This window comes from Centroberyx affinis, unplaced genomic scaffold (genome assembly GCF_046629955.1).
Source record: "Centroberyx affinis isolate AG114_WGS23_722 - 3 ecotype Tasmania unplaced genomic scaffold, CSIRO-AGI_Caff_v1 ptg002785l_1, whole genome shotgun sequence".
In the NCBI taxonomy this organism is placed as follows: Eukaryota; Metazoa; Chordata; class Actinopteri; order Beryciformes; family Berycidae; genus Centroberyx; species Centroberyx affinis.
This window is the reverse complement of record NW_027280937.1, coordinates 78808-96415: the sequence shown is the minus strand read 5'-3', so window position 1 is coordinate 96415 and position 17608 is coordinate 78808. Positions and strand designations below refer to the sequence as shown.

At 39.9% G+C, this 17608-nt stretch overlaps 1 pseudogene; it reads left to right on the top strand.

The window, feature by feature from the left end:
- The window catches only part of LOC139657933 (myosin heavy chain, fast skeletal muscle-like), a 29476-nt pseudogene extending 12761 nt beyond the window's left edge, over positions 1-16715 (top strand).
- Positions 16716-17608: the final 893 nt, after the last annotated feature.

Genomic DNA, 17608 nt, shown 5'->3' with positions numbered 1-17608 from the left:
ATGTCCACTTCAGCTCTCATTCAGGCGAGTATGGTCGTCAAATAGAGGAGAAGGAGGCTCTAGTTTCCCAGCTGACTAGAGGCAAGCAGGCTTACACTCAGCAGATCGAGGAGCTCAAGAGACACACTGAGGAGCAAGTGAAGGTATGACATTCACTTTTCCATGCTGAAAACATTTCTACAGGGATGGAATCCCTGTTGTCCATTTGCCAATTTAATTATCTAATATATTCAAATTAGTGGTTGGTTTAGTGTTATTGAATCATCTGTTTAGTTCAAAAAGATATATTCATATTATGTTGATTGTATTGTTCTCTGTGCTGTTCCGTGAATCACATATTAGTGACTAATTTATAGTATTGAATATACACTGAATGTACAACATATTAGGGACATTTATTCTTTCAATGAAGTGCACTGATGAGGCAAATCCAAGTAAAAGCCATTATCCATTATTGATTTCCCTTATTAAATCTATACCAGTCACAAAGGAGAAGATGTAGATAGTAGAGAGTAGCAGACAAGTTACAGAAGAATTTTGAAGTTTTGAGACAATTGAGGAATGTGCAAATCCAATCCACTGAATTGATTAAACTGTTCTTGTTTCTCACAATGATTGCTAGGCGAAGAACGCCCTGGCCCATGCTGTCCAGTCTGCCCGCCATGACTGTGATCTGCTCAGAGAGCAGTTTGAGGAGGAGCAGCAGGCCAAGGCTGAGCTGCAGCATGCCATGTCCAAGGCTAACTCTGAGGTAGCGCAGTGGAGAGCCAAACTGAGACTGATGCAATCCAGCGTACCGAGGAGCTGGAGGGAGCCAAGTAAGCGGACACTTTTCTACCAATCCATAATCCATAATCAAATAGGACATCAGAGGCAATTTTCATTCCCAAAACGACTTAAAGAGCTTGATGCAATGACCAGCAATATGTAGCAACTAAATTAAATGAGATTTCTGTGCATTTTATATGCATAATCACTCAAGAAAAATGGATCTACAGTACTGCATGTTGTGAAATGTCATGGATTTAGAAAAACTGTTCAAAGATGCATGCAAATATATAGAAAATTTAAGTGGTGAAAAAATCCAGTATAGTGGCTTCAATGGTGAATACTTGAATTAAGCTAATTATTTTTCTTCTGTGAGACAGACCAGTGTTAAACACTTTATCTCTTCATGGATTCAAATGCTACGACCACATACTTTCTAACTAAGGTGCTACTGTCCCCATAGTTGAGTGAAACTAAATCTTCCTGTGTAGGAAAAAGCTGGCCCAGCGTCTCCCTCTCTTTTTTTTTTACCAATGCATTAATCAAAGACTAAAATAGTTTAATAAAACACTGTAGAAATGTACAGTATTGTCATAACATATTGCATAGAAGTGGTGGGTGGTTGCTCAGCAGGCTCAGCCATGTACAATGTACTCACAACATTGTGGGCTCCAATCCTGCTTGTAACTTATTTTATGCTATCCCCTCTCCTAAAGCTTCCTTGTCATCATCTATCTTTATAATACCAGGTCCTAGCAGAGTAGAAGCAAAAATATGAAGAGGGCCAGGCTGAACTGGAGGGAGCGCAGAAGGAGGCTAGATCTCTGAGTACCGAGCTCATCAAAATTAAGAACTGAAGAGGCTCTGGATCATTTAGAGACCCTCAAGAGGGAGAACAAGAACCTGCAGCATATGTCAAGTGTATTCTTCCTGGGGTTTCATAGAACTGTCTCTATTAATTTGTTCATGTTCAACTATGTAGGAGTCTAGTTGCTGAGCAAATGCAACATGCTTGAGTTCTGTTGTCATATGTCCCTCTGAGAACTAATTCAGTGTAAGACAAATTATGGGTTGGGTCATTGGTGCTGTCTTTTGTTGCATGGCTCTCCTACAAAGTTCAGCCCCCAGATTCACAGTTCCTCTGAAGGCATTTTTTGGTTATTTAGTAATATCTGGTTGGAAGGCTATACAGAAACAGAAAATGTTACTTGTATTGTCTTCTGCAGAGGAGATCTCTGACCTGACTGAACAGATTGGTGAGTCTGGAAAGAACATCCATGAGCTGGAGAAGGCCAAAAAGTAGTGGAGACCGAGAAAGCAGAGCTCCAGACCGCACTGGAGGAAGCCGAGGTAAATTCAAATTGAGAATCAAGTTCAATAATTGCTTGTATTGAGGTAATTTTATGAATATATATACAGCATACTTATAGTATATGACCTGTGTATAGAGTGTCACCTCTCAAATAAATTTCAGCAGATTGGTTCATTGAATTAGCCTGCAATTTGTTCAAATTAATCTTCACTGAGATGATATGAAGTGAAAGTGTCTTTCATTAAATTTACCCAGTTAAATGTACTCACTTAGGGGACCCTGGAGCACGAGGAGTCCAAGATTCTCTGTGTCCAGCTGGAGCTGAACCAGGTGAAGAGAGAGGTGGACAGGAAGCTGGCAGAGAAGGACGAAGAGACGGAGCAGATCAAGAGGAACAGCCAGAGGGTGTTCGACTCCATGCAGAGCACCCTGGACTCCAAGGTCAGGAGCAGCGGAGCGACCCTCTGAAGATCACAAAGAAGATGGAGGGAGACCTGGATGGAGACCTGGATGAGATGGAGATCCAGCTGAGCCATGCCAATTGCCAGGCCACCGAGGCCCAGAAGCAGCTCAGAAACATCCAGGGGCAGCTCAAGGTAAGACGGACCATCGATTCAGCATATCTGCACCCATTTAAAAGGCTCGGGTTATGATGCACATTAAGGTCAGCTACAAGTCAGGGGTCTTCAGCATTGTACCTTATTTGGCCTCTCAGCCTGAGACCCAGACTCATGACCCTTGACCCACGACATATGCCTACACCCAGTTGTGTGCCCTGTGTACTATTGTAGATCACAGGGCAATTTCAGGTGGAATGAAGGGGGATTGCACCCCCGTTCTTAGCTTAAATTATTGAATACTGTGTAGCGCTTTCCTCACCCTTTAATGTATAGGGCAGCGCCCTGGGTTCTTTCACTAAATCTTAACTAAGTGATAGGATACCTCTATGTTTTAAAGACTTAAATGAATTCGGCTAACTTACCCTAACCTGCCATTCTCCCTTTTCTTCATACGAAAAACAACTTATAAATTACCAGGAACACAACACAGGTAAGTATATTTCTTAAAAATAAAAATCAGATTTATTAATGATCAGTGTAGAAATAAAAGGTCAAACTGAAATAATATCTCCAGGTACAATAAATGAGCTTTACCCAAGTGTTAGATAACTAAATTAAGTACCAGTGTATTTTGGTTCACAGGTTAACATTTACTCTTCAAGGTAAGTTGGATGCTTAATGCAGGTTACAATTAAATACTCATATTTTAAGGCAAGTGTAAGTTCTCATATGCTATGGCAACTGTACCAAATAGAAGGAAATAAACAATAAAATAAAATCTCTCCAATTACTGGCAATACAGGTAAATGGGTTTCCAAAATGATAGATAAGTATAGCAACTTAACTTAGTTCCTAGGTAAGTATCAACAGGGGACATTGCTTTTCTACGGTATGACAAGCTTATCGTCCACAAACGGCATTAAGGCGAAAGAAAAAGAACTTCTAACCGATGACATAAACAATACGCATTAACACACACACACACACAATATATAAAGGTAAAATTAGGGTGGGAAATACTTTTCATGTCTCATGTCTATTGCTGCTTTACTTCCAAAGAAAAGCTTGAAGATTGCTCATTGAATATTTGTAGTTTAAGGAACAAAGTGTATGAAATTACTGACCTGTTGTTTTCAAACACAATTAACATCTTTGCAATATCTGAAACCTATTTGGATGAGACATTTGATGATGAAGCTGTGTGCATACAAGGGTATAATCTATATAGAAAGGACAGGACCATGTATGGGGGCGGTGTAGCTTTTTATCCTCAAAATCATATTCCAGTGAAAGTTAGGGAGGATATCATGTGTAATGAAATTGAGGTAATATGGCTTCAAGTTAATTTACCTCATATTAAATCTATTTTAGTGGGCTGCTGCTATAGGCCACCATGCACAAACCGTAATTATTCAGAAGCTATGGGTGAGATGCTGGATAAAGTATGTGAATTGAATATGGAAGTTGTTGGAAAGAAGCAAAAGTTAGTCCACTGCCCAAAGACTGGAAAACATCATTTAGTGGCCCCAATAGTCGTCCCATAAGCTTGTTACCAGCACTAAGTAAGATCTTTGAGAAAGCAGCATTTGATCAAATACAAGAATACCTCTCAGTAAATAATCTGATAACAAACTTCCAGCATGCTTACAGAAAGGGACACTCTATATGCACAGCTCTAGTGCAAATGACAGATGACTGGTACAGAGATCTGGACAACAAAACGATCTGTGGAGCTGTCCTATTAGATTTTACGGCAGCATTTGATGTTACTGACCACAAGCTTCTTCTTGAAAAGCTTGAGTGTTATGGATTTAGTCCACCTGTAGTTGCTTGGATGGAAAGCTATCTGGTAAATAGATCACAGAGAGTCTGCTTTAATTGAAGTTACTCAGATAGCGTGTCTGTGGAATGTGGAGTTCCTCAAGGGAGCTGCCTAGGCCCACTTATGTATTCCATTTTTACCAATGATTTACCTCTCGTACTAAAAAATGCTAAATTAACTATGTACGCAGATGACACTACAGTACATGCATCAGCAACAACACCTGCTGATCTGACTGCCATCTTGAACAGGGAGCTAGATATTATTGGAAAGTGGATCCTTGAAAACAAACTGATACATAACATATCCAAAACAAAAAGCATAGCATTTGGTTCAAATCATTCTCTAAGGCGAGAGCCAGAGCTTCAACTCTTTATAAATAAGTATGTATAAATAAGTAATAAGCTGTGCTTTAGGGCAAAGCTAATGGGGATCCTAACAAATAAACAAACAATAAACAAACCATGTAACTCAAACCTAACCTTCCCGTTGCTGGTTTTCCTTTAAGAAACAATGTAAACTCAACGTTTCACAGTAAAATACTAATCAAGACACTTGCTCTTTAACTTTAACACATACAGTACAGTGGGCCCACAAACGAACGCGCGTGCGCGCACACACACACACACACACACACACACACAGGCAGTAATTAAATATATACTCAAAAATGAATAATAAACCCCGTTGCAGGCCTGGTCGGAGCTTGGGTGGAGCTTGGGTTTTGGCAAAACTTAGCCCCTTCACTCTATACAGAGCCAAAAAGAATGTTAATTCCGTACTCACAGTCTAGATGTAGTTCGTAGTCCCGTTACTCACGGTCCTGAAGATCCAATGGCGGGTGCTATCTGGTGTCCTCTCTTCCTTCACGGTTGAAAAGAAGTCTCTTTACAAACGTTAAACTGCTCACTAACGAAAGTCACTTAACTTCAGCGCTGGTGTTAGCTAGTCCGCTGTTTAGCTTCGGTACTGGTGTTAGCTAGGAGGCTACTTAGCTTCGATGCTGGTGCTAACAAGTATTCACGCAGTAATAAGCAGCAACAAAACGGGCTCTCTGTGAGCATATCACGTTACCAACTCACTTAGACAAAATACTATTAAACACTGACAGTTTAGACTCTTCTCTGATTGTCTCTAGCGGCTTCTGACTCTCTTGTCTCAGCTCAACTCTCAGCCTCTACTCGCTCAGCCTCCGACCTCCGACTCTCTCGCTGTCTGTCGGCCTCTCCTCAAACTCCCGCCTCCACCAATAGCATAGGTAGGGTGTCTCTGCAGACCAGAGACTTTGAGAGGGTGGGGTAACTGTCAATCATTTTTGCCATAAGCAAAAGAATAGAAAAGTTTTGTAACATGTTCACATCAATATTAACATTAACGAATAATATAGATACTAACCAGAGAACATCTCTCTGAAAAGTGATAAATAAATATGATCATTTATGATGCAAGTCAATTCACCAGTTACCAGGCCATTTTAATACATTTATATTTATTGAAATGTGGTGATATCTGTACATAGAGAGCCCCAGAGGCAGCGCTGTTGTTCTGTCCAGTAAAATCATGAAGCTTCACGTTACATTCAAACTAATGTGGCAGCTACAATTGTTAGATTTCTTCTGTGAGACCAACATTTATCTTCCAAAAGGAATTATATCATATCACATCACATGCAAGGCATGTATGCTACTACCAAACTATACAACTCTTTGGAACTTTATCAAAGTAGAATAAGGGGCAATAAACAAACTTCACCATGGCTAGACCGTATGCCCCTTGTTAATGGAAATTAATGTTGGGGAAAATCGGAATTTACCTGTCAACTATCGTCCTTGTTACACTTGACCAGATTATCCTCTGACCATCGACCAAGAGTTCTCGAACTTTTTCATCCTGGACCCAAATGAGAATTTTAGTGTTCAGCCTTTAGCCTAGGTTCATGAAAGTTCAAAGAAAGTCTTGTGTAGTCACCGATTCACATAGCCATTTTCCTTGTTTCCAGGATGCCCAACTGCACCTTGACGATGCAGGAGGACATGAAGGAGCAGGTTGCCATGGTGGAGCGCAGGAATGCCCTGATGCAGGCTGAGATCGAGGAGCTGAGAGCCGCTCTGGAGCAGACTGGAGAGAGGCCGCAAAGTGGCGGAGCAGGAGCTGGTGGAATGCGAGCGAGCGAGTGGGGCTGCTTCACTCTCAGGTTTGTCACATCAGTCACTCACATGCGAAAGTGTTATTGCTCAGCAGAATGTGAAATGCTAACAGTTTGGGGGTCAAGTTTAATCGATTCTATGTGTCAAGGGAAATGAATATTGAGGAAAGGGGATTTAAATATTGAGGAAAATTGTATTCCTGAATTAAAGTTGAATTTGTAGTTGAAGAGGGAGCAGGACACCAGCGCTCACCTGGAGAGGATGAAGAAGAACCTGGAGACCTGCAGCACCGCCTGGATGAAGCCGAGAACCTCGCCATGAAGGGTGGCCGGGGTACGTCATATTTTACCTGGTCATAAACAGAGAGTGCTGGGTGTTTCATCTGTGTAGCCCCCATTTCAATTTGTTGGCAAAATGTCCACTCTTGACTGTTGAATCTTACAGGTGCGTGAGCTGGAGGCTCAGGTCGAGGGCAAGCAGAGACGTGGAGCTGAAACTGTTAAGGGAGTCCCAAGTACGAGAGGAGAGTGAAGGAGTTGACCTATCAGGTACTTTTCTCCTGTTCACCAGGAATACAGCCGAGGCCCTCACCCTAAGGATATCAGACAATGCTCCTAATGAAGTGGTTGATTGTGGATTGACTAATTCACAATCATCCATAAGCGGTGCAGTGCCGCTGTTACATATTTCAGGGCCAATCCTGCAACCGTGATTTCTCCTTTCTGCTGCGTTTGTCCTTACTCTCTCTTTAATCTGCGCAGACGGAGGAGGATAAGAAGAATGTGAACAGACTGCAGGATCTGGTGGACAAGCTGCAGCTCAGAGTCAAGGCCTACAAGAGACAGGCTGAGGAGGCTGTGAGTAAAGCCTGCTAATAATGAGCTTTGATTGTGAAATATGATAGAATAAATGATGTATTGTGGAATACCTAAACTAAGATTGCATAACAAGTTCCTTTTATTGCTTTTTATGTTTCAATGCTCTTTCCAGTGTAGATTCATGAACTGTGTTACATCTGATAATGAATGATTTTTGTGCTGTTTTATGCCTGGATTTTATGATTACTCTATTACTAAAACAAACTAGTAGCATTTATAGTCATGAAATTATATCATCAGTAAAATGATATCGGAGAATCTTGATTGTATGATTTATTATGCATGTCCCAAGGGATTTTGATGGCATACTCTACTAAAGACAGACAGATAAGGAAAACTTTGTCATACAGTTCCACCTTTTCCACCCCAACAGGAGGAGCAGGTCAACACTCACCTCTCCAGGTTCAGGAAGGTGCAGCATGAGCTGGAGGAGGACAGACATCGCAGAGTCCCAGCTCAACAAGCTGAGGGCCAAGAGCCACGATGCTGGAAAGGTCATTAGTGGCTCTCAGCGTGGGGTCCAGGGACCACCAGGGGTCCTTGAGGGCATTCCAGGGGGTCCCCAGCAAATTGATGAATTGTTAAACTTCATTATTTTGTCATTTTAGAATGACTATTTTGATCATAGTTTCACTGTTATCTCTCTACCTACAGTACAGATAGTCATGGAATTCTGGACAAAATCATATCTGACAACAAAAAATATTCTCAGATTTGGGTCCGAGAGACAAAATCTCACCAAATGGGGGTCTGTGGCTTTAATGTGGACTAAATTAGGGGTCCTTGATATGAAAAAGGTTGAGAACCACTGTGTTAGGGAACATTCGTTTTGTTTTTACATACAGTGTTCTCATAATGGAATCTATTTTAATCGGTAAGTGATTTCTGATCCTATATTCATGAAGCACCAAAGAATAGAGACACATAGAGTTCACTTTGTAAGTCGTACATACCAAAGATAATGTGGTTTGACCAGGCATCCTCGATCAGCACTCCTATTCTAAGATCAGGTGTAAACGATGCATTAAGTATTTCTCCATTCTCCCTGCCCTGTTCCCATGACATTGGCAAATTTTAATGTGTTTTTCATTTCTCTCCCATAGGGAAGCGAGGCTGCTGAATAAAGAGACCACATCCAGATGGGGGCATTTCAACAGCGCTCATAAAATATGAACTGACTGTTGAATCCTTTTCTGTAACACTTCAATAAACATTGCCATTTTATTCACTATTCTGTTTCCAGACATTTCCTCTTTTGCAAGAAATGCAAGAAAAAAAGAAAGAAAAAAAAAATGTCATCAGGTTTTCATCAGTTTCTCCTGGAATTCCTTTTGTTTGGAGTGGGTGGACAAGCCTACTGTATGAAGCAGCATTTAGATCGTGTGACAAAGAGGCTGCATTAACAATGCAGGCCGAGTTGCAAAATTTCTTCATCCAAGATTCTATCAAATGAATATTTCAAAGATTATGACAAAAAACAAATGTATGGCATTCATTCTTTGCAGCATCATTGCAAATAATTTCAGCTTTTGATCACAGAACACTGGAGAACACATTGTTTTCATAAATCACAGCTTTGGCTTGGATATGGATGCAAGCAAAATTGTGTGTGTAAAAAAAACTTCTATAAATGAGGCCCTTGAACATATCCAAGAGTTTGGCATTGATCAGTTTCGTGTCGCCAGACAGAGGCTCAGTGTGCGCTGAAAACTGCCTCGTTCTTACAAACGTGACCTGCCTGGTTTTCTTTAACTCAAGAGGGAGATAATTTGCCAGTTGTTGCCATGGTGAGCCTGATTAATGAAAACGAATATGAGTGAACTTTTAATTGTTCGTTTTGTTCCAAATAGCAAAGAACAAAAGGTTTTCAGCTGCAGATGTTGTCAAGTACTTGATTATGTACAGTAAGTATTCTCTGTAATAATCTGTGCAAGTCTGTTGTGATGCAAAAAAGACAAAGAAAGAAAGAAAATCCATCCAAAACACAAAAATCTATGCATAAAGAGATGAAACACATTCAGACATGACCTTACGGCATAGTCACATGTGAAAACCCACATGTGAATTCAAAGCACATATGCTTTTTGGACATGTTGGGTGAGATATGATATCAGTTCAGCTTTCATGTGAAAACATTTTTTCATGTTGTATTCTGTCATCACATGTGACAATTCAATTTCATTTCATAGATGAAGTGTTTTTCCACATGTGAACATGTTTTTGCTTGATTTCACATGTGAAGAGATAATTCACAGGTGAAAATGTAATTTTCACATTTTTTATACTGTAAATTTACTGTAATCACTTAAGATGAACTGAAATACAGCAACCCAACACCCAAGTCTTACTCAAAATGTGTACACACAAGTTATGTACAGTATACATTAACATTTCTCTTGCAGCACAATATTGGTGAACACAAAACAGAGACATCACACTATTTCACAGTAACAGCAAACCAAAGGTAAAAAATAGTAGTAATAGTTTGTTCCTATTTTACAGTAGCAGTAACGTAGTAATGGCTTTCATTCTATGGCCTGTAGATCCATAACTTCTGAGAACAAAATCTCAGTCTTCATCATTATGAATCAGCAGCACAAATACTTTAGCCGTCTGTCTAACTTTGCTCACTTCCAGGTGAACAAAGGGCCAAACTCCCAAAAAGTTAGTGTAGTCCTTTAATAATAATGCACTTTGAATGTAATTGCAGCAATTCCGTTGACTCTTTCTGTTAAGAGTTTTTCACATTGAACCTCTGCTGTGAAAATTGAGCCACAGCGGCTGCAAAAACCTGTACAGGTTGATTTTGGGCTTTATGCTGGTGTTTTCCTTCTGATTGATGGAGCTACTTACAGGATCTTGACTCTCACACCCCAAATGCCAGCTTTGTGGCAAGAATAGGCCACAGTAGATAGTTGCAAGAACTCAGAGGTAGTGATGAAAATTGCCTTCAGGCTGCGCTGTAGGAATGAACAACAGAGGCAGCATCTATTTCTTATGTACATCAGTGGCAGGTACACACACAGACACCCACGCTTATACACAAAAATACTCACATTGATATGCACACACACGTGCACGCGCGCACACACACACACACACACACACACACACACACGCAGAGCAGCTCAATAGGTGGTCTGACAGAAGTGGTTTATTGTGCATGAATGCTCCTTAAATTTCACTGTGTTGCATCAGCCACAGCCCACTGTGTTTTTGTTAAATTAGTTCGCCCTTGTTTCCTAGAACAAATACACATGAAGCAGCAGAATATGCAATGTGAATGACACTTAAATTTCACGTCTAAAATTAAATAGAGGCAAAATTTTCTCTGTAGTACAAAGTCAGTTTTCCACCCACTTTTACAGCAAGAAATCCCAGTTACATTCTAGCTGTGCTATATTTGGAATGACTTCAAAGTACAAGATATGATACACAAAACATGGGGTACAGATTTTTAGATAGAGATAGAACATTTTGGTATGGGTAGCGTGGTACAAAAATAATCTCCTTTAGCTTTATTAGCTTTATTTATTAGCCACAGGCACTGGACCACAGAGGGTATTGTGTCTTGTCTTCTGTGCACCTGCTAATAATGGCGTTTAATGGGAATGCTAACACGTAGACACAAGCACAAACAACCAGAATATTCACAGCTCAGTGTAAGACAAAAAAAATGCCCCGTGACTCTGGAGGTGAGGTGAATGATTAGCCAGTTAAGCTAGGTGCAGACAAGCTAACCGCTTCTCATCATTACACTAGAGCGGTTTTATTAGCATGGAAACTGGGGACAGTCGAGGAATGTTTCAAGACAAAGGGGACAGTTAGACCGTTTAGTTCAACGATGGACATGATTTCCTTCTTAATCAACCGGTTTTGGGAGCGTTTATTAGTTAAATTAGGGTCATTTCTTTATCCAGCAGACTTGTTTTACACCTCAGCATTAGGCTATCTCGATTCTTGGTTTTATTTCAAAGGCATCAGTCCCACCTCTGTCTCAGAAATGTGGTTACATCATTATATCATTACCCTCCCAAAAAACATGACACAGTGACATGTGGTTGGAAAATACATGAAGCATTAGTTAGCAAGTTACATAAGTGGCCATTCATTCAGTAATGATTCATAACGCAGAAGATTTCTGAGAACTAGACTTTGATACAGTATGCAAAAATGTTATTTTTCTTATACCTAAAAGTCCACAATATGTATGAGTTAAAAATGTTTGCACAAGGCTGATTATGCAAATTTGTTTATGAGGCTTGTGAGTATTGTCAGTTTCTGACGCTTTACCTAATTGAATGATTAATTCATTCATTAATTAGCCATTCATTAATTTGTTTATTTATTTATTCATTCGTTTAGTCAGTCATTCATTCATGTAATATGGCACATACAATATAAGTAAAGGCATACATGGCATAGGCCTACATCATACATGAGTAACATTTTGGAGCATGAACAGTCAATATTTGACAGCTATGACAAATAACCTTTTTATCCTTATATGAATTAGTTGTCAGTCCCATACCTAATTCAGGCAATATTGTCTTTCTCCACTCTGCCTATAGACAAAAAGACAGACAGGCAGACAGACAGAGACATTTATTCATTCACTCACTGAATATAATTAAAGGTGTTGAAGCATAAAGAAGGCCTGAAGCATAAAGGAGGCCTCAAGATGTTTTGCATAAGTAAACATGCGGCAGAGACGTTATGCATACATTAGCCTACTACACGCCTGTCACCAAAGACAGGTTTTATTCAGGTGTGTAAAAGCTAGCAGATAATCTTATCCAGGGCAACTTACTGTGGGTAAACAGTAGAATGAATTTGTATTATTGCATTACCATTGCGAGCAGCCAAGTAATGAGTGGTTAAAGGGGCCAAGCAGCAGTGCCAGAACAGCAGAACAAGTGAAAACATGACGGTGTTGATGCTCTATTTCAGAATTCCAAAATGTTTAACTCTTTATGGAACAAATGCTACCTTTTTTCTGGCTGTCTAAACCAGTAAATATCATACTCCATACAGTTTTGTTAAGTTTGTTTTTGTTAGTCTTTTTAAGGGTTAATAGTCTGGGCATTAAGGCTGTTAAGTGTGTCACAATTGCTTGAGAACTGTGCCGATATATCTGCTAGCAAACTGTCAAAACTCAACTGAAAGCTAACGTTAGCGACAAGGTTAACGTAGCTTTATTAAAAAACTAGCTCTTCTAGTCAACATTAGCATTAGCCATTGGTTCTTGCTGCAAAAACCTCTCACCTCAGCGACTTGCTGTACGTCGGTTTATACAGAAGCTAGCCCAATGTCAGTAAGTAACTAAAATTAAATACAATTTTATTTATATAGCACCTTTCAAAACCTAGGTTACCAAAGTGCTTTACAAAAGAATAAAAGGTTAAAAGAACAAACGATGAGATTTAACAACATTACAACAACAAAGCAACAACAGTTAAAGGCATTCAATCAAAATTGTGTACATGATCACTCAATCATAAAAACGCTTTGAAAAAAGATAGGTCTGTGACTCGTGACTTTTTATGTGAACAACAGTTCACATAAAAATGGCCGCCGCTCCGACTGTCCAGAAACGCTGATTTGAATGGGAAAGACCGTTCTATCCATTCAAGTTCTTTGTAATCCACCCATATATTAACAGCCTATTGCATTTTTACCTGGAGGGTAATTCCACTTTCCATCGCACCTGCCTGCATTCATCCAGAGAGAGAGAGGGGACAGGACCGGACAGATAGATAGATGGATAGATAGATAGATAGATAGATAGATAAATGGATAGAGTTCATCTCCGTCTGTTCTGAGGCCTGCAAACATCTGACAAAGTTTTAGTTGGGAGTTTCCACCCCCACAAAGCAGTCATATCTTATAAAACAAGTTTCGACATAACAAGCAAGTTTCCTGCCTACTGCAGTAGTTGTGTTATGCTTCAAAAAAACAAGTATTGTGTTTGTATCTATGTTCCATATCAAAAACTTCTTGTTCTTGGGTGTAGGTGATAGCTGGCACTGTAAATGTTTCATCATTCTTCCTGGCTCCTGTCTCAATAAATAAGAAATAAAACATGTTATGTTTTTTTTTGTTTTTTTCTAGCTTACAGAAATTCAATAGGCAGAAGTTCAGCGGCTTGCACACATCACAACACACACACACTCACACACGTACACACACACACATTCCTGTCAGGCCTGGTTTCTTCAGTGAAGTTACCAACTGTGTCTTTCATCATGGTGAAGAGAATGTGTGCAGGGTATAGTGACAGTTGCACATACACAGCCACTGAATTAGGCCTAGCCCTGCTGGTATTTTTAGCTATTGAAAATTCCTATTTCAAACAGAATTTGTCTGATAGTTAGTATGGGTTGTGCTGCTCTTTTATTGTCTTTTATCTCCTCTCTTATACACCATGCTGAACACTTTTTCTTTTGCGCTGTGCTGTGCTGTTTTCTTCTAGTCTGGTCTGGTCTATTCTGTTCTGCTTTGTTCTGATCTGTTTATGTATCCCCTTGACCCTATTCTATTCTATTCTATTCTATTCTATTCTATTCTATTCTATTCTATTCTATTCTATTTGAGTAAAAGGGAACATGTATCACATACGGTTACAGTTGCACATACAGTGACAAAGAATCCAACCTCCGCCCCCCTCGCAGATATTTTTAACTCTTGACAGTTCTTCCAACAGCCTTTGAGACAGACTGATGGTAAGAGTTGTTGTGCATTTTTTTTTTTTTTTTTTTTACTTCATTTGGTTGTGTCGCTTTTCTCTGTTCTGCTGTGTTGTTTTTCTGTGTTGTCTATTCTATTTCTGTTCTCTTTCCTATTCAATCCTCTTTTTGTATTCTATCCAATCCTGCTTTTCCTATTCCACTCTCTTGTTTTGTGTTGTGCTCTTGTATCACCCTTTTCTATTCTATTCTATTCTATTCTATTCTGCTCCCCTCTTCTCTGTTCCGCCCTATTGTGATTTTCCTGTTATTTGGAGCTTTTTCAGTATCAGGTGCAGTGAGTGACAGTTATTGGTCTGGTGTCAGTGGCTCCAGCTCAGGCGTTACCTCTCTTTAAGGCTGATCTCATTTCCTGCACACTTCCTCTGTGGCGTTAACGGTTGGCAGGCTCATGCGCTCGCCCTGGCTGTGGTACATGGGAGGAAAAAATGAAGGAGGAGGCATTGCTGTCACAGTTGGAAGATAACATTTGTTCGGTGGCGTTTCGCGGCCTAATTACCTTCAAAAGTCATTGAAAAGATAGGTAGCAGGTTAGCATATGCCAATGATGGCAGTGATTCCTCATTCATTTTTATTTCTTTTCATTAGAAGGCTAAACTCTCTCATCCTTTACCTCCAGTCGAGGAGTCTAAGACCCAGATCAACCAGAGCATTTGTGTGGTTAGCAGGAATTTTTATGCTTGTCAAAATGGACAAAATGGCATTCAGATGTTGAGAGCTAGGCCTTGGTCTGTGCTGGTCTGTGGTCTTGGTCTGTGCAGGATCCCATACTGTCCTTGTGCTGTATTTTCAACAACCCCCACCCCTCTTAAGGACCATAATGGCAATAAGCTCCCGAGCTTTATTGTGTTATCCTTCATGTTGTTTTTTTTTAAACTGTACTTGAAGATTTGAAGATATTTTTCTCAATTTGTCTCAATCGTTCTCATACTTGTTTTTTAAGATTATTTAATAAATTCAACCCATGAATCAACCAGGCGAACAAGCGTTTTGCTCCTTTAAAATATAGGAGAAACTGGGCGCAGATGTTTTGCAACCTGTGTGTCACTTATAAAAAGCAAAAATTGGGGCAATTAATCAAATGACTCCCTCCATATGAATTGGTGAACCAGAAAGCCTTATTTTGCTTGCCTGTAGTTAAAGAGAACAGATAGGGGGAAGAAGCGGAGGATGAAGATGAAGAGGATGATGTCCCTCCATGCCAAGGATGGAAGATACGCAAGGGGGGGCAGGGAATTCAGAATATTTTTGATCCTTTTTGACAACAACCTAGAGTTTAACAAAACAATATTTTCTCTCCTATTGTAATGCAAAAATAGCAAAGCCTCTTAAGAGTTCATATTTAATTCAGTGATAAACAGAGCAATATGTCCGCCCATAGATACTGTATATCAGAAGAAACGTCGCTCTTATTTTTTTCATGACAATTGATGAAACCTATAGGAAACTTACCGGTTTAGCAGCTTATAATTTATTCTATAACTTACAACTTGCCCTACTTTAAGTTAGTTATTATTAAACCAGGCATATGTTGACAACTTCAATGAAAGTGAGCACATTCCATCTCGCATGTACTTCACCAAATATCATGAATAAGTCAGGAACAGGGAAACAAGGAGACTACTTTTGGTCTACTTTCACATTACTGTATAGACATGCAATTAAACATCTGTACTTTTTTATTCACCTACAGAAAAGATTCATTTTTTTTCCTCCAGCTTGATGCCATGGTTCAAGCCCGATCCAAGTCCCTAGATAGCAGCTTAATAGCAGCAGAATGGGAGACAGCTGTGGATGCTGTTATTTTCTGTGGTAATGGTTTGTGCCTTTTTAGTAGATCCAGGCCTCAGTGTCTGGTAGACCGACCAGAAGTATGATAAACTGCCCATGGAAATTACCAAATCATTTTAACTGACATTTAGATCATTTAATACCAATGAAATCAAGTCAACAGCAATGTACGAAATTGTTTATTCTATACAATTCCACTCAAATCAAATTCCAATGAAATAATTTTGACAGTTATTCAATACCATTCAGCTGAAGTTCAGTAAACTTTACCTGCCATTCATCTCCATAACATTCAATTCAATACGAATGGAAAAATCAGTCCCATCTCCAACCCAAAACTATTATGTCTGCTCATGAGAGCTGTTAAAGGAAATTGCCTCAGAGCTCCTTCCTGGTTTGTAGTTAAACTGCAAGAGCTTTAAACCATAAAATATATCATCAGCATGTACTGTACAATGCAATATACCATTTGCGCTGTAATGGAATGCCCCTAAACTCTTTGATTTTCCTGTCTGGTAGGCTGACGGGGGGCCCAGGGCAGAGGGAGAGGAAGTGTGATAAACTGCCCATGGAAAATATAGGGGGCCCCTCTCTGACCACGGTGGAAGCTGGAGGGAGGCAGATAGGGAGGGAGGGCCTCACACCTGATCCCTGCCCTGACATCATGTTCTGCTTTAATAACAGCATCTGAACTCCAAGGTCCCCTAATCAACTTTCATTAGGGCAAAGATAGAGTCGGTGCTAGGATGCTTTAGGGCTAACCCACCACAAAACATCTTTACAAGCCACTCAGTCTTATTTTAATTCTTAAAATCCTACTGCTATCCACAATGCCATGGTCTTCCCCTGCGTTCAAGTGGTGTCGGATTTATGGTCTGAACAAGTTTCCAACCAAAAGTACGACCCGACATCACTTGAATGCAGGGTACAAGAGCCAAAGATTGGACAGGCAGAGGAAAGACACTTCACTCCTCCTACCTGGACACTGACAAACTTTGTCATGGTGAGAAAAAAAACAAAAACATTTTCTACAACTCAAGTCAACTCAAGTCTGTTCTTTATTGAGCAGTAATTAACAAAAGGAAGTAGCCTGCAAGTTGCATTATTGTGAAAATGTAAGCTTTTACTATAAATCCTCACATCTTAGCTCATCTTACACTCTTGCATTTTAAAATAAAACACATTTTTGTATAAGCCCTGCTTCTATGTATGTATGTATGTAATGTGCTGTAAACCTGTGGTCCTCAGAACCCAGAGTCCTGCTGCTTTTCATTGTAGCCATCTACTCAGGGACTGATTTACACCTGGGATGCCAGGTGGATGCAATTACCTGCAATTAACTAGCTGGTAGGATCGAAAACCAGCAGTGCTCTGCGTCTGGAGGTGACAGGTTTCAAGAAAATTCTCTTAACAGGTAAAACTGCATTGGAAACTGAAATCATCTCACTCCATTGCCGGATATTTTTCACTTGTTTTAAGTCAAACATGAGTTTAAGACCCAAATTCGAGACTAAATGGCTTTTTGCAGTGTATATGGAACATACAGCACTTTCACCCACAGTCAATGCTTCTTGAACAGCGAGT